This window comes from Heliangelus exortis, chromosome 3 (assembly GCF_036169615.1).
Source record: "Heliangelus exortis chromosome 3, bHelExo1.hap1, whole genome shotgun sequence".
Taxonomy (NCBI): Eukaryota; Metazoa; Chordata; class Aves; order Apodiformes; family Trochilidae; genus Heliangelus; species Heliangelus exortis.
Genome location: NC_092424.1, coordinates 10,972,211 through 10,999,226, shown reverse-complemented (window position 1 = coordinate 10,999,226; position 27,016 = coordinate 10,972,211). Strand labels below are relative to the sequence as shown.

Here is a 27,016-nt window from a genome sequence, read left to right as displayed (position 1 = left end):
AAATATTCAGCCAGCTAATAGTGCAGAAAGTTTGGCTTAAAAAATGAAAGTAGAAGAAGCACTTGCTTGCACTTATCAAGCCTAAAATGACCCTTTGCTCTTTAAAATGCTTTTTTTGCTCCCTCACTAACCATCAATAATCTTCTGATATCCTAAAAGCCTGAAATGTGTATTCTAAGGGTCAGAAATTATTTTTTATGAAGAATTCACCTTCTATGTGTCTTCATAATCTGCCTGATTTGACAATGCTGGCATATCCACATCAGAAAATGCCTTCACGTGAGCTTTGTAGTGATTCTTCAGCTATACCTTTTGAATGAAGTCTCTGGAGAAGAATAAGTATATCCTTTTGTGAAGAGCTCCTTATCATCCCATAAGACCTCTGTTTTTATTTTAGAGAGCAAGTCTTACAACAGCAGCAATTGAGGTATTCAACCGTTGATGATCAGTTTACTTAATTTCTGACCTGCTTAATGTTGAAGAAGAGGCAGGAAATTCTAAAGCAAATTCCAGAAATGGTGAAAACTGGAGCTTAGCAGGGCATGGAAAATGTACCATATACATAATGTAGCCTCACTGAGGGTCTGGCTGACTGCAAGACTAACTTACTCATTCCTTTTTATGGGCACACTGAAACTAGGGCAGGGGGCCAGAGAGAAGGTTGCCTTCAAAACTCAGCCCCAGTCAGATCTGTTTGGAATTTATTACCTAAGGTTCACCTGGGAGGCAGCACCAGAAGATTCTGTGTTTGATTCAAAGGGGACCTCTGCTGCTTTCAGACTGTCATCAATATCATGAAGTCTTCAGGAATGACAAATGATGTTTGTTTAATTCTTTTTACAGGCAGAAAGTTATTCTAAGATGTAAGCAGAACCTATTTGTTGACTAAAGTGTATATTTAACGTTATGCAAAATTTTAATGGCATTTAAAATCTGGTTTTCTCTGCACCAAGACAAAGCTTTTCCTTTCTTACAAAGCAAACAAAAAAATATCTGGGACCCAGGGGTGCCCTGTCCAATGAAGAAGCTGCAAAGTCAGAAGTATGGTGTAGAGTCAGGATGTTGGTCACAGTAACTGCCTTGGCTCCTTTGTCATTGTGAAGAATCTTTGAGGACAGCATCTGTCATCAGGGCTTTATTGATACCAGATAGTAAATGCCTGAGGATGTAGTCTGATATGTCATGCAGCCTGAAGCTAAGTCAGAAATCCCTTCAGAAGGTGGATATGTTCAGGACCTTTTCTCTTTTTACATGAATTTTTGTTCCTTTTTGAGCAGCAGCCCTTGGTTTTGTTTCAGCAGAGGGCAAGTGCATTACATGGGGGCTCTGCTGTCCTGGTGCTCAGCCTCCCTGAACAGGGAAGTAGCATCTCTGTCCCACCTGCATGCCTGGGCTCCCCTCTCCCTGGCTCTCTTTCCGTAGTGACCAGGATGCGAGGAAAGAGGACTATGGTGCTGCTGGACATGGGCTTGCAGATAATTCATGAAATCACAGTTAAGGTGTATTCTTAGAAACCATGCATGGTCCTCAGATCATCTCATTGAAGCAAACTTAGAATGAATACTAATAGCTGGATACACTACAAATTCAAGTTTAATATCTCACTCCTAAAATCTATGCAGGCTACTGAAATTTACTGTATCTGTGCTTTTACTTTTTACTGATGTATCCAGAGAAAACTTTTAAGTTTACTGCAGAATAAATATAACTTTTGGGAAGAAAGCATATGTCATTATGTTGGTTAAAGAATCTGGTGTGTATACTGCCAGAACAAAGTGCTTTTTAAATTTGGTCTCCACAGGAATTCCAGAAGCAGGTGCAGCTAAGACGAGCATGGGACTCTCTTCTAATTAGCAGAGTAATTAGGGATATGGGACGTATGAAAGTCATATAAACTATAACCATTAAAGACCATTAATTATTACTAATTGAGACATTCTTGAAGGATACAAATGAGGGTTGTTGAGAAATCTATTAGCGATCAAGCTCTCCTTTTAAAAAATATAGAACTGAACAAAATACCTGACTTTGGAGAAGACATGACCACTCTGCCTTTTCAGGTGACCCAGTTTCAACAACCTTTGTCCAAAAGGGCTGCAAGTTGTTAACACCACTTTCTACAGAAAGAGCAGAAAGAGGCAGGGAGAATTCTAACTAGTCTTAAAATGGAAAAACATATGAATAATATTGATAGAGCCCAGTTCTTCAGGTTAAGTGTCTGATTCCATTTGCTTCTTACTCTGCAAGATTATTGTTTTGTATTTAATGAAAATGCATTGTATTAGCATACATACATTATGCAGTGTGCAATTCTGCATGGAAAACCAAAGAGGAAATGATCTGAAATAGTTTGCATACAATTTGGCAATGTGTCATATTTACTCCTTAAAACTGTTTTGCATTTGTTCCCCTTGGGCAAAAAATTGTCTTGACTGCATAGCTGCAAATTGTTTACCAGTTATAAGAGAAACAGTAGAGGTGACTGATTGGGTTTATCTTACAAAAAGGGAGAAAATTCTGCATTTTTGGAAAAAGGTTTCCTTTTTCTTCCAGACTTCTGTTAACTGGGATTTCCATTTGCCTGCAGCACAACGATGCAGTTGGAGTGCTGGTCTACATCTCACCAGTACTAAGGGCTGATTCAAACATACTTTCCTATCCAACCTGCTCCAGCTGCTGACCACAATACCAAACCAGCCTCCCACTCAGCCACATTGCCCTGTTGCTTCTTGCCCCTAGAGCTGATTGCTCATCAAGTATTGCTTCCTGCTTATACAAAGAGTTTGAGGTCATGCCACAGGGCTGCAGCATCCTGAAACACTATTAACAGCATGCTCTAATTACTGGGAGAACAGAAGGCATTAGACTTTTTAAAGTCCAACAACAAATTGCCAAGCAAAATGGGCCAAACTCATTCATTTCTTAACGGGAGGGTGAGGTGAGGACAGGAATTTTGTAGCTTAGAGATGACAGTTATGTAAATAATTAGAATTGCAAAGGTTCCCCCTCACCAAAATATTGAGCTACTGAGCCATTTTATTGCACCCCTCTTCTCTTCTATGGGTTTCTTCATTTTGCCAGAAAAGGTAACATTATTGAAAGTCATCATTTGACAGTTTCTTAGTAGTCACACGAGGAAAGACAAAATTTAGGATCTCTTGGTTTTGCCTGATGCAATTCAAAAGTAGACATTGCATCAGATGGTGCTGTGAGAAAGCCAAGGAACATGGCAAAGATGTGAACAGACAGAGTTTGCAGCATTTCTAGTGGTTTTCTGACATTTTCTAGCTATGTGAAAATGTTACACAATTGTGGGCTGACTCAATAGTACCTATCAGGTAGGAGCTACATAAGTGTGAATGCTTTTGGTTGCTTGGAAAAATTATAGATCTTTAGTTCAGATGTAATTGTGTTAATGAAACTTCCTAGCAATACCTATAGTATTGGTTGGACTCAATGACCTGAAATGTCTTTTCCAAGCTAAATAATTCCATGGTTCCATATGTGAATTTACAAAATCTTAACAGTAGCCTGCATAATTTGGACAAAGCCACCTAATAACCCTTATCTAATCTAGCAAATCTACGTTTTTCATATAGCATACACTGGAGAAAAAGACTTAGCATAAAATATCACTCAATCATGTAATAAGTAATCCTCAGTATCTCAAGTGTTTGCTTTTAATGGACTATTAATAATTTTGGTTCCTGAAGATGCATTAAAGACAAAGAAGGAAGGCAGAATATTCTGTATGGTGGATATATAGAAGAAGAAAAGGCCATGAAATGAAAATGGCTGTGTCTGTGTGTAACCACGATACATGCCTTGACAAAGCTGTGTGATGCCACACAGCTCTGACTCTATCAGTCATTGAAGAGCAATCCTATCACACGGGTTTAACACCCAATCCCTATGCAGCCCTAGGTATGACCAGAGGGAACTTAGAAGAGACAATAATGGATTTTCCAGTGCATTTGTTTTCCTGTGGGAGGATGGAAATGCTGCCAGGCGGTTTGGTTGTTGTGTGCCAGTCCATGGAGTGGGGAAATGGCACCCAGCTGGGCACTTGCAGGCACTGTGAGACCTATTCCTGGGCTGGAACACTACCATGTCTACATCACTCACAGTAATGTTACAGCAGGGCAAATCATGTGGGAATGTAGCCTGGAATTATTGTTCCATTTCAGAGGTTTAAGGTCTGGCTCTTTTAGTGGGCTTTTTCTGCAAGAAATTTAGCTATATAACTTCAGTCCAAAACCTTGTATTTATATGTAGATGAGCTAAAAGTATGTCTGTGCATATGCAGGAAATCAAGATTGTTCACAGTTATTAAAGGTAATATTTTCTTTCTTTTTAAATTGTAAACTTCATTAAATCCTGGGTGCAGTTTTCATGAAGAACTAGGTGACTGACCACATTAGTAATCCCCGAGGGCAGCTTCAGAGCATAGAGCAGCTGGAGATGTATTTTTGCAGAATATTCCATTCACATCTGCAAATCAAAACCACAATGGTGACATCTGTAGTGAGAATAATTCACTATTTGAAAAATGGTATAAATCTATAAGATTACTTATTTGTAACTTGATATTAAATCTGCTATGGATAGTTTTCACTTAACATGGATCAAATTATTGATTTAAGTATCGAGGAAAAATAATCAAGTCAGATAAACTGTTTTATTACAACTGGAGGATTTGAAGATGAAGCTGAGTGTCACTAAAGTAATTATCTTTTTAAAACATGCTTTATAACTTGCACTAGGTGCCCTTGAATTCTTTTTTTGTGGAGGACCACTTTACAGTTGTTACAGCAACCCATAGGCTGCCAGGCAAAATGTATCTGAGCGGGTGAGCAGCCTGCCCCTGGTATAGGGGGCTGTGTCCAGGTCTCAGGCTGATGCCTTAAAAAAGAACACATATATAGGAGTGGCTCTGCAGCCACTGTCTCCTTATCCATTGGGAATCCCTATAATGAAAACTCATTATTAAAATCTGCAGGCAACCCAGAAAGTGCCTTTGGGTCACCAGTGACCTGACTGAAGGGCTCTCTGTTATACAGCATGGCTATTATTTCAAGTCATGTGTTTAAAAGCAAACCATGATTGGTTTCTTTTATGTTTTAATTCTGTCATACTCAAGAAATCACAAAGGAAAAGGTGGTATATAGAAACTGTGGTCTTAAAATCAGATAGCAAGAATTGCTTCAAGGTGGAAATTCTCAACAGCACTATGTTTTTCTTCCAGGCACAGGTACTTACCAATCCCAAAGGCAGTGCCAAAAATCACAAGTCTGTATTTCCATGTAAATCTCAAATGTGTCCCATTGTGAGCTACCCTTTCATTCCAGTGAGAATTGTGTGACTAAATTCTAAGCAGCTGTATTTCTATTAAATTTTTTTACATATCTCTTCGATGTTGCCAGATTGGCAAAATGGTGACGTGGAAGAAACCTATGCCTTGAAAGTCATAAATATGTTTTTTGAGAAACAACATGGTAAGTCAGGCTTCTCTACAGTGTGCTCTATAGCACAATCACTCACTTCATGCTTCTGTAGGATTTCCAGGGTTTAAAAACCAAATTTAATTTTAGTTTGGCACCAAAGAGCTCTAGTACCAGACATCACACAAACAGTGATCATGAAAACAAATGAAGCTCTATGGTTAAATGGAGATTGAGTAATAAATTTAAGAGACAGAAATTCGTACAGGCTGCTATACATATGTGTTGCCTTGGGTAGGTGCCTGGGCAATATTAATGGGTGACTGTTAAAATCAGGGAGTCTGGAAACTTCTCTGATCTTCAAAAACAAGACAACAACAAAATCCATCAGAAAACAAACAACAAAAAAATAAAAATAAGGTAATTCATACATTGAGGAAGGGAAAGGGATAAGCAGTACATTGTTTGTGAATTTCCAGTGCAAATAGGTCAGCTTTTCTTCCTCCAGCAGCCCTCCCTTCTCCCTTTCACTTCTGAGTGACTTGAAAGGCCTGTTTACGACCACTGCATTGATTTCCTTTCCTCTGACTCATTGCAATCTGGCTCCAGACTCCCCATTCAGACTAATTCACCAAGGTCTCAAATGACCTTTCTGTCTAACAGGGGAATCTCTGAGTCCTCTTTGACCTTCCTGTCTAATCTGATACCCTTGATCACTCTTTTCTTGCTTGGCTTTTGTGGCAGTACCCCCTTGTGACTCTCTCTCTACCTTCGTTATTGCTCTTTCAGCATCTTTTCGAGCAGCTCCTTCTCTGTTATCCATGGAACTCTCTCAAAGCCACTACAGATTCCTGTTCTGTCATTGAACACTTTTTTCTCCCTTTTTTTATTATTCCTGGGCTGCATATTTTCACCTCTCTGTCCTGTCCATTTCTTTCCCACTCTGTGAGTTGAATTGACAGTTTGCTGTATTCAGGATGATTCGTTGTCACCCAAAGCTAAAAAGATCACAGGTAATTCTTTAATTTGAATCTGCCACTCTTCCTTCTCTGCCTGTTGCTGTTGACAGCTTCACCATTCCCCTTCAGCTCTCAAACTCAGGGTCAGTTTTTACATTCCCTTGCACGTTCCTATGCGCTTAGATAATCACAGCAGGCTTGCTGCTGGGCCTGAATGAATTAGAGGAATCTTTCTGGTATGGTAGCAAAAGTTTAGACAAAGCTCTAAATAGCACCTTTCCCCCTCCCCTTATCTTTTGAAAACTCTACTCTGCATTTCCTCTCCATGATCCATACCGTGGCCACCTACATGCCAATTTTTCCTTCTCTGGATGATGCTTTTCAAGTGTCTAATACTTCTCAAGAGATCTCTCTGATGTTCCCTTAGGAGTCCTCTCTTTCAGGATTGTGCAGGGTTATGCCCTGCCAGCTGATGAGCAAGTTGTTCAATCAATGCAGTGTCCTGGGCTTAGCAGTTCAAATCAGTTAAGGAAAATTTCTGGTTCTTGTCATCCTTTGAAACTTGAGATTACATTTTTCTGTGCCCTTTTTCTTGTCAGAAGTGGTGGGTTGAATGTCCTTCAGTGTATTTCTTAGCCTGGCCTGCTGTCACAGGATGCTAGCTGTTGAACTCCCTTTCACACAGAAATTATCTCAACCCCTCTCTTATTTCCTCAGACAAACAGTTATCAGGGAGGAAGCATTTCTACATGAGCCTTCCTCTGAGAACATCACTATAAGGTTTTGGGGCCAGACACCTATATAGCAGATGATCATACAAAATAAGGATGGCTCTGAGCTCTGTAGCTCAGGTTTTAATCTAGCTGCAGACCTGAAAAATCCTTGAATTCAAAGGTGTTTTTAATGGTCCAGACCTCTGTGAAGAGAATGGTCTTGTATTTAATATAGTGACTCCTGTCCCAAAGTGCTGTAAGTATTTGTTATTCTTCCTATACACAACCCAAATAAATTCAAGGAAAATAAACCTGTATGAGAAAATTTTAGCACATCCCAGAGCCTAAAAGTGTATTTTGTGAGAAATGTACTTGTTGGGATTTTTGAGTCTAATTTTTTTTATCAAATTAAAGACTCTACACTAATATTGGTTTGAAGTTCCTGAAAAAGACTTCCAAGACAAATGCTTCTCCAAGACTTTTGGCTTACACTTACAGCACTGGGAGGCAAAGAGTCTTCCTTCTAAGAACTGAGTGCAAATAAATCACTGGAAATATAAAAGATCAGCCCTGAGGATCAATATAAGTAGTACCTTTCTGTAACAACTCCATGGTGACTTTCCCTCTTGTAGACATACATCCACTTTTTTGCCTGTGGTTACCCACACCTTAGTGATTTTTGTTTCCAAAAGGTGCCCACTGAATTCCCGTGGAGAAATTCATCAGCTGAACTATGATCTCATTTCCCTTGGCATGCCACACCACCAGACACATTGTGTTTTCATTGCTGCAGCCCAATTCCCTGAAGTACAGCAGCTGGGTGGTATTGCCAGGAAAAATGTGACAACCATGGCATAATTTACCAAAAGGCAGCAGTGGCATGAGTATCAAAACGTACCACCTAGGTTAACAGATACCCTACAGCTCTGTACAAAGGGCACTACTTTTTATATGAAATGTGTTAGTCTTTTATTTTTTTTTCTCATGATTTGCTTTCAAGTTTGGTAAAATCTGCCAGTTTCCAGAAACATATATGAATATGCAAGAGGCAAAAGAAAAAAAAATCAATGGATGGAGTTGCTCACAGATCCTGTGATGCATTTTCATAGATTTTCCCAAGATGGAGATGTATTTGTATTAAAGACTTCAGTGACATACACTGAAAGACCCAATATATCCTAAGCAGTGCTTTGTTCAAACCAGGAATGATTTATTGTTTTGAGGCTAAGGTAATGAAAATCAGTAATTAACCATCAGAAGAGGAATAATTAAAGCATAAGAGGAAAACCAGTGACAATCTCATATATTGTACCAACATGAAAAAAAAAAAAAGTAATGACACTGTATATATTTAAGGTTGGACATATTCATTACTATTTGTAGGACTAGAGCCCAGTATCTTAGAAATAAAATCTAGTACAAGAAAAAAAAAAAAAAAAAAAAAAAGGATGAATCTGCAAATGAAAGCAGGTTTTAATCGTCACTTGTGATTATTCTGGATTTTACTTCTTGTCTTCATCTTTTCAAGAATACTTAGATAGAAAATTGATGCACCCTGTTAGGAAATTGGGAACAGAATAGTACTGAGATCACTGTTCTCAAACACACCTTTCCAGAAGATAAGAGCAGTGTGGGAGCCCTCTCAGGGTTGCAGCACATAAAAGAAGTTGTGGGGATTGCTGGGACATTTCTTACCTCTTTCTCATCAGCCTGCAAGCCCAGGCTTGTGATGAGCATTTTCCTGTCCTCTGATTTGGTAGACAAAATGATTTACAGAGGGCACGATTAGGCAAGAGTAAGAAGGAGCATCAGCTGCAAACAGCAGGGGCAATTGGCTGGAATTCTGTCTGCTGCCTTTTGTGCACTGGACAAAGACACAAGGGTTCCATCTGGTTCACTCTGGTAGGGTCAGATAAAACAGCAGCAGGATGCAATCACTTCAAAAGGCACTAACAGTGGTGAAAAGATAAAATAATATTAGAGTTTCTATCCTTTATGGTATATTCTGTTGAACACATTTCTTTTTGAATCAGTAATTCAATCTATACCTCATTTATTCTCCTGTTTTGCTTATACAAACACTGCAGTTCTTTCACTACATATGAAAATCAAATTGTTCATGACAACAGTGTAACTTTCAAGATTGATTACTTTTAACTAATACAGTAATGGAGAAAATCACTGCATTGAAAAGGTGTTCCTGGCTAAGGACATCAATGTCATTTTGACCCACAGCATGGCTTCATCTCTGCTGTCTCCACTGGCTGCTTTTGGATATATTTGTGCATGGAAAGCTCCCACAGCTGCCTTTAGAGCCCTGAAGCATGCAGAGTATCCAGAGGCACTTTCAGGTCACCCAAAATATAGACTGATTTTGAGTGATCTTGACGTTAGCCCTGTTAGCCTGTGGGAGTTACAAACCAATGAAGGAGATGGATGTGAACTGAGATTTCATATTTTGTCTGTCACCACTCTGGGAGGTGGTAATGCAACACAGCATCAGCTTCTGGATAAGAATCTACAAAGGTGAAGATTCAGAACTTGTGATCTCAAACTCTCACTCTCCCTGCTTATGTTTTTTCATCTCTCTGTCTTCGTCTTGTGCATTTTATTAGCCCCTGTGGGCTGGCAGCAGCTTCTAGAAAGGATAAGGAAACAAAGAGGTCAGGTTCCCCAGAGAAAGTGCTAAATGGGAACATAGGTGTAGCTGTTCAGGTTGGGAGATAGCTGGGTTAACTGCAAGTGGCTGGAAAGGATGGAGATTGGTGAAGGAGAGAAGAGGAAAGGAAAAAACGCCTGAGGGATGACTTGTTACAGCTCTGCCTCTGTTTCTTCTAAATTTTCACCTTCCACAGAGAAAGAGGGTCAAGGTTTAAGTCTGTATGAGATGTAAAACTGAAAGTTGTTGTAAATACAGGAATAAATAAGAAAAGAGAGAGAACAGTTTTTCTCTACTGAACTTGAAACCTCTGAGCTTCTCTGTAAGTTGCAGCTGAATAACAGCCACTGCAGAACAGCCTTGCATAATAATATCCAGCAGGACCAAAAACATCTTGGTGATAAAATCACCATTATTATTCATAGAGCTGTCATGAGCAGTCTGCTTACTCTATACAATTCACCAAAGAAATACAGGTTTGCTATAGATTGAACTGTGCATTTTAAAACAGCAAAGTGCCATTTGGTGCCCTGCCCTTTCAGCCATGCTGTATGTACATGCATAGCAGGGAACTCTCAAATTATACTGTTTGAAAGGGAGTTGAGAGAGACCAATGGCATTACAATTTTTGCAAGGCTACTTTTTCCCACACTGAAAAACATCACTAGATGTGTTTGTGTCCACTGAGCATGCAATCATTGCTCTGGAATCACTTTTTGATATTCCGTCTCATTAAAAGGAGACAGGAATTTCCTGACAAACCATTTTTCTTTGCAAAAATGCAGATTCATTGAAGCCCTTAGCAAGAATGGGCCATGTTAGGTGGATCTTTCAGTAGGAAAAATGACACCACAGAAGGGTTGCACAACAAAGGTCTGTCCCGGAGGATGCACCAGTCCCTTGTAGAAAGGATATCAGAGACTTGGTGAAACCCAGGTGCTCTGGCAGACTTCTCACAACCTCTCCCTGCCCCAGGGAGACATTATTCCTCTGTGGACATTATTCCTGTCCATAGCTGAAGAAACAGCTCCATGTGGTATTGTACCCATTTTAATTCTTATGTTACAAAAGGCATTATGCTATCTCAGTTGTCAGGGAGCCTCAGGACTGCTGAAATAGAGATTAGCTTCGTGTTGTATATTATCCTGTGGGTCAGAAACCTGATTTGTTTGAAGTGACTGATTATACTGTTACCTTCACTGGACTGACTCAGAGTAAATAAATGGGGAATACGTACAAGAGAATTAAGGAAATAGCAAAGAAAGAGGGATGGAAAACTTTTTTCATTAAGGCGTTAGGTTAAACATTAGTAATACATTTAGTCAGAAACATGACCCACAATTTTTACATTAAGAAATGTAAAAGCCTGGTGTCCACAGGCTTTTCTTTATGTGTTAATTTTGGAGACTCCAAAGACAACCAACATCAGAGACCAAAGGTCTACCCAAGCTATACAGAGAGCCAGAAACTCAAGCAATCCTACAGAAGGCTGTTGAGTTACTGGCTACACACAAATTTTCTCATCTACTGTGAATTAATTTTAAAATATGCAATTTTACAGAATACTTAATGAAAAAAAAAAACTACCTTTTCTGGAGAGCCCCTCCCATGTTTTTTGCCACAGTGTACCAAGCCAGGCAGATTCTGGAATTCAGGGCAAGCAACACAGTTGCTCTTGGAGGAGAAACCAGTGGTAGGAGCAGCACATTTCTGCAGCAAAAGGTGTTTGCTCTCAGGCAGGGTACATTTACCCCATATTGCTTCACAGCCACAGAGCTGAAGAGTTAGGCTGCCTTTTTCCCTGCAGAGAACAGTTGTCCTGACTACTTGTCTCTTTGATTCAGCTCTCAATCTCTCTTATTTTATATACAAACCCTGTGATTTATTTTCTGTACAACAGCCATGTCAGTTGAACACTTGGGAATTCATCCTTCCATTAGACAAGCATTTTTTAAATATATAATGTAGGTTTTTTTGAAAGTTAACTATATAGATAGTCTGTGGTTGCCATTCATAATTCCGATTTCTGTACACAGCAGTCAAATATATTTAGTATTTCCTTTTTTCTCCCCAGGTTAAGTATCATTGCATAATGGTTCCAGTGAACATACTTATTTCCATGTCCTTAAGGTGAGGATCCCATTATACTAATTAATTTACAGATCCAGTGTGAAATGGGGAGTTTTCAAAAGCATGTAAGGGAAAAAGCATGTCCATTGCATAGATGAGCACAGCCACGGAGGCTACAACCACAAAGCTTTTTATAGCTTCTTACCCATTTAGAATGAAATCCAAGTTACTCAGAGCCAGCTGTGTCCTTCTTGCCTGTAGGAATCAAATTGGACCATAAGCTACTACACTACTTTTCTGTTTTTCTCCTTAGGAAACCATCTGGTTCACTCCAAACTGGTTATGAGTCATTTGAAGATGTTTGACTGACTGGGGATCCTAGAGTTGTACCTGGAGCTACAACCATGACCACATGGATATAACTTGAGACCAATTAACTTGCAGACATATTCTGCAACTGCAAAACTCAAGGATGATTTGAATCTGCATTCAAAATACATTTGTGTGGACTTGGTAATTAATAGATCAGCATCACTCATCCTTACTATATGTAAAAAATGTGCTGGATTGCTCTCTTAGTGTTGGTGAATTTAACAGCTATGTGGATTATGCTAAAACATTGAAAGCCTTCCTTCTGAGACTTTAAAAATCATACTTTCTGAATCATATCGACGTTACTTCGCAGTAAATATTTGAACTGCTACACCAACAAAGAATATATGCTAGTAACTGAAAGCTAGAGGAGCACAGCAAAAAGAGATAAGAGAAAAAACACATGAGCAGTAGTAGCTGAGAAATTGGGGAGGAGAGAGCATGACAGATACTGATGCTTGTGAGTGTTTTCAGCTGACAGTGACTGGATCTGACAATGCAGCTATCTTGTAAACACTGCAGCTAATAGTAATATAGTTCCAAAGATCTTTGCCAAGAAATTAATGTCCTGGTAATATATAAAGAAAGAAATTAAATGTATGAGTGAGCACAAGAAGAGAGCTGGCAGCATAAGGAGCCATATATGCCATACAGTGGGTGTCAGCAAAACAACACTTCAGATTTCAGCTGTGCAATTGTGACAAAAGCTGCAGTGAAAAATATTACTGCCTGTGCCCACCTGGGAGGAGGATGCTCAGAAACCCCTTGCTGGGCAGCAGAGAGGCAGGGGAGGGTGTGAACAATTAAACCTCTCTGCCCTCCAACCAGCCACAGCAGGCAGTAAAGGAAGGATGGGGAACCTGCCTGCTTCCCATATCATCTGTAGGCAGCAGGAAAAGAGGGAAAGGATCCTCCTGCCATATCATGCATGAAAAAGGGAGGGTGGATCTTGGTCTCAGGTTTTAAATATTTTATGGCTTAAACTATGCAGTGCTACTCACCAGCTCTCCTTTGGTTTTGCAGCTTCTTCCCAGGCTGTTAATTAAAGGTGTTTAAGTTTGTAACTTGGTACCTAAATACCCAAGACGTATTTTGTGCCTTCTCTTTTCCTCTATAAAACAAAGGTGTTGATTATAATGCTTTTTTGCCATCTTCTGCCTATCTTCTCTATACAGATGATAACACTTTGAAAAGATCCTGCCTCTTATCAGGTGTTTAAAGAAAAAATATGGTGAGTTCCCAGACTTGTCTAGGAGCTACAGACATTGTTGTGATAGAAATAATAACAAAGCTAAAGGGAAAAAACCCAGGACATTTGCAGTAGAATCATTCAATAAAACATAAGATAGATTATGGGCCTAATGGTAAAAAATTCTCACAAATATGTAAAAAAAATTCCCATCTAGAATATTAAAGAAAGAGGAAAGGTAGTAGACACTGTTTCCTACATAAATTAGCTTGGCTGATAAAAGGGTGGAGAAAAATGTCAGTTAACACATGTAAAAAATAATGAAAATGCAAGGATCTACAACAAATGATTGTCCCACTGCAAGGGTTTTAAAGAGAGCACTTTACTCTCAGAAATTATTCACAAGAAGTAACTTGTGCAAAGATGCATGTTCAGCAGATTTTTTTATTTTATTCCCTGTTTGGTCAGTTGAAGGCCTGGAGGCAATGAATTCCACTTGTACTGAATTTAACAGTGATAAATAGTTTGGAAATCACTGAACCCCTAGTTGTGCTTGAGGCATTTTCATTTATATGTTTCAAGTTTACAGCACAGTCCATTTGTTCTGTGCTGGAAAGTGGGTGAGGACACCATGAGGTTGTTTTCTATGAAAGTGGATGAAAGCTGTTTCCCTGAGAATTATGCATTCATCAGTACTTTATTAATTATTACTGCATTTTTCTCATTATCATATTTTTAAATTTATAGCATTGTCTAGAAGAATATGATGCAAGACAACCTGCTAATAAATTTACTACACATTCATCTTCATACAATACCTATGAAAATGTAGGGGTTTTTTTTGTCGTAGTCAGATTTTAATTTTAAACCATAAGCATTCCATAATGTTAAAAATAAGTTGCCAAGCTAAGTACTCAGAAGTTAGGAAATGAAAATGAATGAAATTTTAATTCTTCCTGCTTTTTCATATGAGTTATCATCAATGTAAGAGCTAGTCAGGTGTTGTTCAGTTCACTAAGAAGGGCTGAGTGTTCAGATATTATGAAAAAATCTATCAAAAAGATGATCAAGAAATTAGTATTAAATGCAACCTTAATTTAGCAATACTGGTGAACTGTGGTGATGTGGGGCTTTCACTCATCCTGTTTCATTTTTCATAGTGAAACAAAATTTTAAAAAGAAACAAAGATATCATTCAAGGACTCCACCAGCATTTAAAGAATGGGAGTGTTTCAAATGCTTCAACAAGAGTTGGATCAGGATAAGCAAAGATGAATGAGGAACCAAGTAAAAAGAAACAAAAAAAAAAAAAAAAAAGAAGGAAGGATGGGGATTATCATCATATAATTAAAGGCTACATCATTATGCTCAGGAAAGCTGTTGGTGAGCCAATCTTATTGCTGGCATTTCTTACTTTTAACTGCTTGATTTGGCATCCTTAACAGCAGCCTTTAACATCTTTTTTAATGAACTCTACCCATGCTTCTGGGCATGATGGTAGGCAGCAGTTCTATATGGTAACAAATTATTTTATTCACAGAGCTGCCAGCAGAGAACAGCATATTAAAAATATAATTCACTTACTGAAAAATTCTCGTGTAGTTTTTTGCCACATCTGATCTCAGAATCAGCCTCTCAGCTCTGAGGCTCATGGAAGTCTAATCTAGCAGAAAACACTTAACACTTGCCATGGCCTCTCCTGGATACATCTTTGTACCTGGGCCATGCTGCCCAAAAGCATAGAAGCAATTCAAAAGTTGTTTAAGAGGCCGTTTTGAAATCTTCCACATCTTGAAGGAATCATGTAATATTAAAAACCAATCCTGTCAGGACATTACTTGGTCCCATCTCAGCTCAGGGTCTGGTTCACAGCCAGAGTACTCCTGTTTTCATGTGCCCTGATTGTTTGGAAGGGAGCAGTCTGAAGCTATTTTAAAAGTGGAAGAGCACAAACACATCTGCATTCTGACTTCACACTTTCTGTACTGCTTATATCCTCAGCTGGGCTCTGAGCTCAGTATGGAAGCCTACAAAACCTACACAACTGCTCAAACTTACAGCTAGACAAATAGAAACAGGCAAAAAATTTAGGAAAAAAAAAATTTGATTCAGAAATCCAAGAAATCCATCTCATAAGTAGCAGGGGTGTAGATCAAAATAGTAGGTGGTGGAAGCAAAGCAAAGAGATGCAACAAACCTATTGAAAATTATTTTCACACCAACCACCAAAGGAGAGTGGTGCAGGATTCAGGAAAGAACTGGAACAATGCAGACTTCTGTCAGATGATTTTGAGGGCTTCTCAGGGAAGCATCAGAGAGGACTAAAATGATCCTGACTTTGTTGCTGTTTTTAGCTAAGCCCTGATCTGCCTGGGAGGAGAGATTCACATTACTGTCCTACTTCTCATGTGCTGTCACTTATTTACCACCTCATTCCTCATCCTTCCTATTTCTTTCCTTTTTTTTAAAATATATATATTTATATATTATTTAATAGCTAACTAAATCATTAACCTTCAGTTTAGCTGCTCCAGACAGCATTTTCTGTTGCATTATGGCCATAAGCACTTGACTGCTCAGGGTAATGTGCAATCCCACATTGGTACACATTTGTTATAACAACAGAAACTATGAGACCATGTGCTTTGAAAATTGCTCTTAAGCAGGGATGCAACAGGATGAAACCTGAGAAAGAAGCTTTATTTTCAGTCTTCACTTGCCTTATGTATTTGGTTTGTATTTTCTGCAGAGAATCTGCTTCAGATATTAGCAGCCACAAATCCTCTAGAACATCTCAGATAACACCTTTCTTTTCTCATAAAAATTACTATTGAGACCTTAAATATAATTCTGAAAGAATGTCAGGCACAATTTTCTCTTGCTAAAGGGAAAAGAAGAAAAGAATCTCTTTAAATTGAGATTAAAATTTTCAAAGGATTTTACAATGGTGACTGTGACATCATACTGAACAGGATGACATTTCTTTGTAATCAAAACATCCCACGTTGTTCATTTCTTTAGTGTCTGAGTGGGTCATATTAGCATTTTTTACTGCGTGGAGCCATTTTCCCCAAGAAATGGAAAAAACCTTAATAAAATAAAGTCCTCTCATGTAGAGGTGGGCAAAGAAGAGAAAACCTGTAGAATCCTGTAAGGATGCTGCTGGGTTGACCTTTTCAGCGAATTCTCTGGTTTTATTGTTATTTTAACATGCCCCAGAAATATTTCCAGTACTAGGAAACTAAAATCAAAGACTTTCAAGTCTGACAGCTGAGAGCATTGGGAGCTCTGGAGCACAGGAGGGAGGGACAAGTCACTGCTTCTGATATTATGGCAACGTAGACCTGTAAACTAAAATATAAAATACAATCCCAGATCTGCAATTTGCAGCTAGGTTTGTCCAAGAGGATTTCATATCACACATCACTTTCATTCACTTTTTTTTTTTTTTTTTTTTTTTTAAAGATAAGGTTAATAAAGCCTGTGCTTTGCTAAAGCTACTGAGGGACACATTCAATGTGAAAAGGACTGCCTGTTCTCTTGAAAAATTGAGCATGCCTTCTGGTTAATATTTTCCAATAGAAATAAATCTGTTTCACCTGAGAAGAATTATTTAGAAAACACCTGCTGTGAGATGTAATTAGAGCACAAACCTGTGCAAAACTATAAAGCTGCTGAGACCTCACCAGGAGGAGAAGATGTCCAGTTCCTTTTGATGCCTGAAGAGATTTAGGGTTCAAGAAGGTTCTCCATGATTCACACTTTGCAGGTAATTATATGAAGTAGGGCTGTCACTTACTGAAGAAAGTGGGTGGCAACCTGATCAACAGACACTGAGTAGCAAGGGAGACATAAATTATTTAAAAACCCTTTTCTATCTGAGTCATGTATGCTTAAAGCTATACCTAGAGCAAGGTTGACTATGATCAAGCAAAACTTCCATCATAAGGGCTTTGTGAAAACTGTTTCAAACTGTTTAAATGATTTCTCAGAGAGAATAATAAATATTCTCTATTTGCTACCTGCAGATACAGGTATTCAACAGATAAAGTTATTTAATACAGAGTTTAATTCATCAGTGGTTACCCAACATTCATAGTTTCAGTTGTGCAAATGAAAAAACATAATCTGAGAATACTGCATAACTTCCAATGAGTTCTAGAACTGAATGTATTTCCTCTAAAAAAAAAAAACCTCATAAGACCCCACAGTAATAATACCTAGGCTGAGGAAGACAAGTCAGCCCTTAGGTGTGAGATGTGTAAATTTGGAGTTCCTTCATCAGTCAGACTAAAGATATGACTTGACTCTGCTGGCCAGATCCTCAGCTCTAGCCAAGTCCTCAGTATTGTGAAATTACTGGAAAGTCACTTCAAATGGGATCAAGCTTCAAGTTTAAAACCTAAGGGGTTTTATTTGTTTGGGTTAGTGGATTTTTTTGTATTCTGTTCTGGCTTGATGTGTTTCAAAAACTTCTGGGGGCTTTTGAGTAACCTGGCCAGGAATAATATAGGCAATTGAAAAGAATATTTCAAACCATCAGAGAAGCATAAATAACCTAGAAACATTGGGAAAAATAAGCTTTTGCTTCTATCATTGAGCTTGTAAAAGTGAAAAGAAATTTTATCTCTCCATTTCTCAAAAAAAGCAGAAAACAGATCAATTAGCCAGGACTCTCCTACAAGGCAACTTTTCCTAGACATTGAAAGAATATTAAATTCAAGGGAATTCCTCAGTTTCCAACAGACTCTAGGAAAAGGGTCTTTCAAAGTGAGTTTTGCATCAGGTGGGGGTCCTTATAGCTCTAATTAAGCTACATTCCTCTTCCAGTTGTGTAACTTCTGCAGGATTAAAGTTACCACATAACTCTGTTATAGAAGACAAAACAACTGAACCAAGGTTTTTTGCAGGTAAATGATTCTTCCAGATCATCCATATCAATTAAAGTGGATCTGAAGATACAAAACTGGTAAGACCTACCTTCCATACAGCTACATCCAGTGCTCCATCTTAAAGAACTACATACATGTCTGATTGTTCTAAATGAGCTATTTTATTTTAATCAGCCATGAAAAATAGTTTCAAAAATAAGAGCAAGAATTGGACATCTACCCAAGTTTCAGACACTTCTCTCTGCATGCTCTGGAGCACCTCCCTCTTTCACACCTGTTTCCAGACCAGCTCAGATGTTCCTTCATCTTTTAACTATGATAATGCATTCTAGCTGATAAGAGCACAGTGAGTCCTTGGTATTGTAGTCAACTCACAAGTATTGACAGATAAAACAAACATTTAAGATGCCAAAATGTGCAAAACGCTCCTAGCAGCTTTTTCTAGTAAACATACGGCCTGGGGACCATAGGTTTCCCTTTCTCACAAAGGGGGACACTTCATTCCTTTCCTCTCATTTTTTTTTTTCAGTTTTTATCTCAAATTTTGGGGAAAGCTGTCAATTTGGATGAATCATTCATGACAACAGAAGGGCAGATCCTTAGCTTCTCTAAATCAGCACAGCTCCATTGAGGTTAGTGGGGCTGCAATGCAGGCAGAACTTCACTCCTCTGTCCTACAGAGATGTCAGGCAGTCTCCATCATCCGGCAGAATCACTCTGGCCAAGGTAGAACAAGTCCTCCAGATTCTGCAAGGCCAATGTTTTGGTCTCTCTTGTCCTAAAATTCCCTCTACACAAAATACTTTTCAGATATGACAGGCTGAAAATTATGTACATGTTGTCTAGTTTCTAGACGACTTGGAACCAGAGATGCAGGAATTCTAATTTCTGTTTTATTCCTGTCTTTTCCTCTTATCTCTGACTAACACCTGCTTAAGAGAATATACACTATCACATTTATTCTTTTGCTTTCAGCATCTTTTACTTTTTTATCCTGTCTTTTGTTACAAATATTTTCCTATTGAGGTCTTAACTCTTGAAACAAAATATGATTGTGAGAAAGTGTTTCTAAAAGAAATTATCTCATCTTTTCTCTCCGGTTGGAAAAGAAGAAAACAAAATGCTTCCTATCAAATGGCTTTTTCATATTTTTTTAGTATTTTTTCTTTGCCTTTTGCTCTACTCTGTAGGTGAATCAAGAAATTTCCCAGCAAATTAGATGTCAGTTGGCTCAAGAAATGCAAACATTTTGCAGATTATCATGAGGAACCCTTCCTACAATGCCTTACTCCAGTTGGTGTGCCAAAAACACTCTTGCAACTCCATCGAGAGATAGCTGAGGGTATCTAAGCATGAATCAGTCAATATGGGAAATAATTCCTTCTTCTTCTTCCACAACAGCTGTATGTGTTAAATGGCACAGTTTAATGAAAAAAAAAAACTGCAACAAATCACAGAACGAAGACCCTGCAGGTTTCCACTTGTGCATTTAGCATTTCTTCCTCTCAGGTTAAATAAATCTGTCTTGTAATTACAGCTTTCCTTCTAATTGGTCCTGTGCAGTTCTGGATATGACTGGGCTTAAGGAAACTTCTGTGTTATGAGGCAAAAGCCTGAGATAGATGCCAGCAAATCAGCCTGCTGTGAGCAGGGAGGTTAGAGATAACCTACGCTGTTATTTATGTGAATCTCAGCCATGTATTTCAGACAATGGGCCTGAATTTTTTAGATGCTGGACTGCCTTTTGAACAGGCAACAGTTTAGCATTTTTACAGGTGACCTGTTAAATCTTGATATTTGTGAGAAAGCCCTTACCATAGCCTTGATCTTTAGAACAACTCAAATAGCACTTGGAATGACCAAAAATAATTTTAAAAGATGTGCAAGATGCAAATGAGAGTTTCTGTTCTTTTTTTGTTGTTGTCATCATTTTTGAGGGGTTTTTTTGTTTGTTTTTTTCTGGTTTTGTTTTTGTTTGTTTGCATGTGTAACAGGAAAGCTTTCACCTCACATTTTCTGATCAATCTGAAAGGATTTGCTTAATTTGCCTCTTAGGCACAGGTAAGAAACAGAAGCAAGGTGACAGTGTGGTTCTCAAACATCCTGTCTGGGTACTTCTCCTATCCGTAAGGCAAGGGATCAAACTGCAAAGTCTGATGGAGTTTGCAGCTGGGAAAAAACCTCCCTGATAGTACTAGAAAATGCTCTCCAGTGGCAGACTTCTATTTAGCATTAAATTATAAGTTGTTTTTTTTTTTATTGCAGGCTAGAGCTCTCCTTGGGGTGTGTTAACCCCTATACTATTACAGTCATTGTCATTTGCTTGTTACCAGAATCCTGCCAGAGTTTTTGATTTTTTTCCTAAGAAGGGTAAACTACTGAAGAAAAATCTACCCTCTGGTGATACAAGTATATATCCATTTTGCTAAGACAAAGTCTGGATCAGAAAGTAAATCCTTGTCTTCTTCTCTTTGGTTTTATCTTCTCTTCCAAGTGTATATGTTCTTCTAAAGCATCAGAGCTACGCAGACAATTCAATTAATATTCAAAATTCTGTTATGGGCCAATGCACCATATTTGCAGTGAATAAAATAGCTGCTGTCAAGCTTTCACCAACCTTTACCTGTGGTACATCTTATCTCAGCCTCTTTCTCTTAATTCTACCAGGTCATTTGTCTTCACCTGTATATTTTAGCAGCTACCAACATGTACTTTTCCTCCAAGGTGTTTATTGTGCTCCTGGCTGAAGAATCATGAGCAACCACTCCAAGTAGTTATAGATGTAGCTTCCCCCATTCCTCCAACTATTACAGAATTTGGGTGCCCATTGATATAATTATCCATGGCTTGTCAGTTTAGATATGAACCACTGATGGCAAGATAATTTTCTTTGTGTTACAGAAAAGTTGGTGACTGTCTGACAGAGTCGTGCATCTTTAGATTCCCTATCTCGGTTCTTAAAGATTTAAGATGTATAAGATATATATATATATGTGTGTGTGTGTGTATAAATTACATTGGTGGTAAAGAGTAAGTAAGTAATGTAAGTCCAGAAGTGTAGCTGTTGGGAAAAGCTCCTGCCTGTGGTGATTATAAATTCTGTGCTAGCAAAAATCCTCCTGGATAATTTATAGTCTATGATGGTGAAGAATATCTGAGTTTAAAGAGCAAAAGAAAAAGAACCTCTATTTCACACAGCAAGTGTGTGATCCAAAGAATATTGAAGTCAGCAGGCAGCTTTCCATTGGCTTCAGCAGACTTTGTCAATGATGTAAAAGTGGTTAAAGGGATTTTACTCAAATGTTCCAATATTTACTTTCTGGACTTGAAAGCAGCTGGAAAATTTCAGCCTAGAAAGAGGATAAAAGAAAAAAAAAAAAAAAAAAAAAAAAAAAAAAAAAAAAAAAAAGATGGGCATCTGAGAAAAAAGTATGCAATATTATCTGCAGCCAAAACTATCATGACTGAACAGAAGTAACTAGAGGAGAAGTAGGTGCTAACTCTTTCTGAAAGACTCACTACAATAAAATAGACCCATGTCAGCATGACACAAAGAGAAAATTACTCAGACTTTGCTTGTCCAAAAATCTGTATGGTGGATAAGGGAAGTCTAAGGACAGATAACTTCAAAGGTAGCAGAATTTGACAACAGAAGTTGAATATTTCTGCTGTTTGGATGCTTAGATTTTAGCATAAAATTTTCCCATGGTAGCTGGAGGCTGTAGACTTGTATATTGTCCTTGTAGACTTTACACCAGTGCACTGATTGTCTTTTATACACTTCAGATTAGGGTCTGCATAGTTGTCCTTATGACAGTTCTGATGAGAAGGCACAAGACAGATGGTTTCATGCACTAAAAGTAGCTTTGGCTGTAAACATTCATCCTTTGTGTAAATATGTTGGGTGAGCTTTCAATTTACTCTAAGACACCAATCAGAAGTGAAATAGAAAATATAGTGGTCCACCTTTTGCAGATAAAAGAAATACATTTCAACAATATTAGGAAGAGTTAATTCGAATTGCAAAAACAGCTACATGATAACCATTGTTGGAGCATGGCCTTTAGTGAGTTTTACCATATCCATGAAAGCTATTGATTCAGAAAAATGTTTTATTTTGAAACCACTTATGAAATCATTCTCTGGTTCTGGGTGTCTACAGGGTAAAAACACCCCCTTTTTTTTTTTTTTTTTAACAGAGCTTTCAAAATAACTCTAAGCAAATTTTCAATGTGTTCATTCAGCATACAAGAAAAACTAAGTGAAGTATCATATCATGTTTTAATCTCTCATTGGATTACAGAAATAATGCAGATACCTCATGTCTTCACCAGCAGAAAAAAAAAGTTCATATGTACATTAATGTGACTGTTCACAGGACTGGGTGAGGGGAGGGGAATATGAAAAGTAATCCAGAACAGCAAACAAAACCCCTCCTTTGAGGGAGCAGTGGGAAATGACAACATACTTTCATTTTCCTACCTCTGGGGAAAGGCTTTCAAAACAGTTCTGGGTATGATGTCCAAAAACTACATTCAAAGTAAAAGTATATATAAACCACTACATTCAAAAAGCATTAAGCATCTGTCTTAAACTTACCAAGGCAGAGGAAATTCAGAATTAAGGCTGTAACTCCATACTTAACTCACACCTTTGTAGCCAGCCCATATGGAATGACAGATCACCCACTGTTAAGAGACCACTGCAATTCCAGCTTTAATGTTGAATGCTTTTGCTCTTTAAGTGCTGAACTGGGTCTGAAATGTTAGCCCATTTGTAAGTTTTCTTTTTCTTTTTTTTTTTTTTTTTTTTTTTTCTTTTCTTTTTTTTGTGGGTTTTTTGTTTGTTTTTGTTTGTTTTTTCTTGTTTTCTTACAGTAATGTTAATAAAAGGAAATATATGAAGACTGTATGTTTTGATATAACTTTTTTTTTTCTTGCATTTATTGCAAGAGTCTTGATTTTTTTTCCCAGTGATCAAATGTGAAGAAAAACTAATTATGGGGAAAAACACCCATGCTTTTTTACTATGATCTTATGCCAAGTTTCAGTCCAGAGCAAAATTTTACAGTCCTATGAACCCCTAAAAAGAGAGGTTTATAATGGAAGCATTGACAAACTCTTAAGTACAGAAGGGCAAATAGGTGTCTTCATAATGTTACTGAATAAGAAGCTTGTAATTACAGCTCTCAATAGAAGGGGGGAGCATAGGGGGAATGAAGGATTTTCCTCCATGTGATATTTCTGGCATAATTTGTGCTGAAAATTTTCCAGAGCCTGGTGAGCCATAACCACAGTTCACTTCTCCAGTAACAAAATATTAATAATACAACTGTTTTTTGCTAGACTTCTTGAAAAAAAAAAAAAAAGTTGTTTTTTTTTTTACCAAAGCTACATTTTATTGTTTTAACTTCAATTACAGCTGAGAAAATTATTTTTAAAAATTTTTAGTTTGTGAAAATTGTCCTTCTCTGGTGAGAGGAAAATGTGACATATCAGCAAAACAACACTTCATTTCAAGGAAATGGATTTTGTGAGCTCTTATTCTCTGCGTTCAAAATCTTCAATACCAAGTCCTTTGAAATTATTCTTCTTTATCAATATTTAAACAGGTATAAAAACTTTTCAGTTATTCATTCAGTCAGGCTGCCCAGTTGCAGCTTCATCTTTAAAACTTTATGGCTATGATCTTCCATCTGTAATCCTTTCCATGTTTCATTAAAGATCACCCTTGTCTGTTAGGATATGTCACTCTTTATTCAACATCAAGACAGTGCTCTTGTAGCTTCCCTCTTGGAAGAAGAACCACTGGAAAAGTCCTTCCAAACAGCCTTTCAGGATGGGACCATAGGGAGCAATACTGTAAGTGGGATCTCCTGTAGGGTATCTACCTCTAGGAAAAGCAGAGTAGAGGGGAAAGAAACAGGAGAGAGATCTTATAGCAATTTCATAGACAAACAGGCATGGAAAGACAGTTTAAAACTAGTATCAGAGTGGAAATGATCAGAAAAATTAAGGCACTCTTGTGAGGACAAAGACTGGGAAGGGAAACGATGTAGGCCTCTAGCAACTATTTCTGAAGATGAAGGTCCTTTCTTCACACAAATGGCCACTGCACTTGGCCTCTGCTCAGGTCACATTCCCATTAACCTGACTCTGAGATGTTCTTTTTTCATATTCTCTTTGCTTTACAGCACTTTAAATAAACTGAGATTAACTCCCCTGTAACTAAGCAAGCTTTATGCAAGCATAAATCTGATCTAGCTGAGAAGGGAGCTCAACTTTGGGGACATTAGGATTTGCCTTAAAACGACAGTGTTTAAAAATCTGGAAAATTAAGTCCCTTCTGTCAAACCTTGTATGGGAAAGACAAATACCACTTCAGATCCTGCTCTCCAGGCTTGCTGTATGTGGCCATTTTTGAGCCCCACAGGTCCTCCTTTTTCCTAGCTGCTGAAAGGCCAACTTCCCCTCACATTCCTCTCTGCTGGATGAAAGGCTGGTAGTGGTGTAAAATGAAATCTAAATGCCTTTAATCCAATCAGAATAAATACCCCTGGCACAGAGACTGAAGAAGACAACATCAGCCCCACTCCAAGAGAGGTAGAGCAGCTGCCAGGAAGGCTGAGGACTTGGGAAACATTGCTTCTGCCTTCAGAACTGGTAAGGTTTTTCTGGAAAAAGTCATATACTCAGAGGGCAAGGATCCATGTTTTCTTTTGATGGCTGAACATCCCCATCACCTCCCAGCCTTGCAGGGGAGGATATTGTGGTCTGCATCTTCCACAACTTCTGCACTGCGCTGCAGCCAGGTGGGACAGGTTACAGTGACCCAGCTGCCTTGACTGCTTTTGACTGTGCTGACATTGAGGCCACAGCTATTGCCAAGGCTGCCCCATATTGTTTCCTCAAATTTTTGCTGATATTTTACTGTCCATATATGCCTTGTTTTTGGCAGTAATATAAGAGCATATAAATAGTCACACACGAGTCACACATTTGCATGTGTATGTGCAAACTTAGCAGTTATATTATTCTCAAAAAGCAATAAATGAACATGCTATCTTCACTTGCATGGGACTAATAGTCCATCCATCTTTTTCAGTTGCTATTCCAGCTAGCTGTATTTGTTCCCATCTCTAACAGTATATGGAATTTCTTCTTTAAAGGTGAAGACTTGTTAGTACATTCTGTCCCATAGTCACAATTTGGGTAAATAACTATGTAAATGTGGATCAGCATCTCCTGAAGATTTTGATTTGGGACCAGTTAAGGCTTGCAGTGAACAGTAACAGTCTGCTGTTATGTCAAAAGCATGAACAAAAGTGCAGAAAATGGTTTTACTTCCATAAGCCGCTTGAGAATGCACCTAGATGCTCACAGGCAAACTTACATTTGGGGCTGATTCTCCTTCACCTCTAGGATGGCAAATACCATTTCAGCACAGAAGTGCCAGGCAGGTGTATGAGAAATCCAGGTTGGGTTCTGTGAGCTTTAAATGTCAGGCAACAGAAATGGAAAATGGCAAATTCCTAAAAATTATTTCAACTTGACCAGGATACACCCTGTACAATGGATGGCAGTCACATACAACACACAAAAATACATATTATATATTTAGTGGAGTGGAAAAGCAAATGCAATATATTTGCAGCTTTGCCTTGCAATACAAGAATCTTTTTTTGAATGTGGCCCTGCTTGTCCTCAGCTCCTGATGTGGGGCTCCTGCTTCAGGATTCCCCAAGACACAGGTGGTGTGTGTCTGCAGGGGACACGTGGGTCACAGCAGTAAGGACAGAGCTTCAACTCTCAGATCCCAAAAAACATAAGAGTGACTGTTTTGATGGCCTTGAGGGGAAAATTGCAGGAAAAATCTGCCTGAGCTGCTTGGATTTCTGAAATAATAGTTGTGCTTTTATAAAGCAGAGATAAATATATATTTCATATAAGCAGTATCCCAAATGACAGGAGCTGGTGTCCTGAGTAGGAAAAACTGCCTTTGATGGGTTTTCTCTCTTTTGTGCAAAGCCATTTTTGATCTTTTGCCCACATTACCCAAAATCTTCCTTTCCTACCAAAAAAAAGCAATATTGAACTAAAACTCTTTATGAAAATAACAACAATAAGAAATAAATTTATGAATCCATAGAACTTTTGAGGATTAACTTTTGCATTTCTGGCAGTGGAGGAAGGAAAGAATATCTACTAAATATCTCTACTAAAATTTGTATATATATAAAAAAAGCAACAAACCATGTTAAATTTAGAATAATATTGAAATTAGGAAACTGGGAGAGCTCATAGATACCCACTGCCAAAATCCACAGCAATTTGAGCTCCTTAACTGCAAAGATTTTAATATCTCAAAAAAACATTTCATTTTGTAGAATAGGAGTGGAGTAGTCAAATCAAAGACCAACCAATAATGCAGAGAGGATGAAGTGTAAGAAATTTCATGTGTAGCTAGAGGAACATCAGAGAAGAAAAACTACCTTCTCTGACACTACTATTTCTACAGGAGAATTAAAAAATCCCAGGAGTCACCACAGCTCTGTTGTCTGCCACATTAATTGTTACAGCAGGAAGCATCATAAGGAAATGTGAAGCAACAGCAGAGGCCTTCTTGTAAAAACTGGAAAGTGAGTTGTGTTAAAAGTTAGGCTCCAATAAAGATGAACTCACTGAACTTGGAAAAATACCTTGAGACTGCTACTTGGTAATA

The 27,016-nt window shown here is 38.2% G+C and overlaps 2 long non-coding RNA genes across 2 annotated transcripts in view; one reads left to right on the top strand and one right to left on the bottom strand.

Moving 5' to 3' along the window:
- Positions 1-27,016, bottom strand: part of LOC139795490 (uncharacterized) — a 36,907-nt gene that overhangs the window by 8,565 nt on the left and 1,326 nt on the right. Inside the window, exons 2-3 of the long non-coding RNA XR_011725513.1 lie at positions 12,048-12,097; positions 11,360-11,482 (exon numbers count right to left, since the gene is read on the bottom strand). This is a non-coding gene — a long non-coding RNA (uncharacterized lncRNA). The remainder of the gene's footprint in view (positions 1-11,359; positions 11,483-12,047; positions 12,098-27,016) is intronic.
- LOC139795489 (uncharacterized) overlaps positions 17,080-27,016 on the top strand; it is a 43,808-nt gene continuing 33,871 nt past the window's right edge. Inside the window, exons 1-2 of the long non-coding RNA XR_011725512.1 lie at positions 17,080-17,172; positions 18,314-18,372. This is a non-coding gene — a long non-coding RNA (uncharacterized lncRNA). The remainder of the gene's footprint in view (positions 17,173-18,313; positions 18,373-27,016) is intronic.